Source organism: Frankliniella occidentalis, unplaced genomic scaffold (assembly GCF_000697945.3).
Source record: "Frankliniella occidentalis isolate FOCC.00 unplaced genomic scaffold, Focc_3.1 Scaffold53, whole genome shotgun sequence".
Classification (NCBI taxonomy): Eukaryota; Metazoa; Arthropoda; class Insecta; order Thysanoptera; family Thripidae; genus Frankliniella; species Frankliniella occidentalis.
The window spans coordinates 136837-137210 of record NW_026267183.1 but is presented as its reverse complement, the minus strand read 5'-3'; the positions used below and the strand labels follow the sequence as shown (position 1 = coordinate 137210).

General features: G+C 53.7%; 1 protein-coding gene across 1 annotated transcript in view; it reads right to left on the bottom strand.

The window, feature by feature from the left end:
• LOC113210959 (snake venom 5'-nucleotidase-like) overlaps nt 1-374 on the bottom strand; it is a 20694-nt gene that overhangs the window by 2117 nt on the left and 18203 nt on the right.

The window sequence follows — 374 nt, the reverse complement described above, 5'->3', positions numbered from 1 at the left end:
GGTTCGAATCTCGGCTGAGTGATGGTGATATTTTTCGCGCTCCGCTGGTCATGACTTTACAGCAGTGCGACACCTGATGTGCTGGGCCGGTACGCAAACAGTCGCTGGTTCGAATCTAGTCGACTAAACCCTTTTGCCCCTCTGCCAGCCATATGTTTCGGGGTGAGAGCCACATCGGAGATAAGCTTCACATATGCAAAACACTCATCATTGGCTCAGTTGGTAGAGCGCGCGCCCGGGACGCAGATGGTTGTCGGTTCGAATACTGGCCGAGGCTCGCTTTTTTCCTATTTAGTAGTTTGCGGCGCGGGGACTAAGGGTTAAGACAAAAGACCAGCCGACATGGGGAGGTGGACTTGACCGGCTACTCAGCA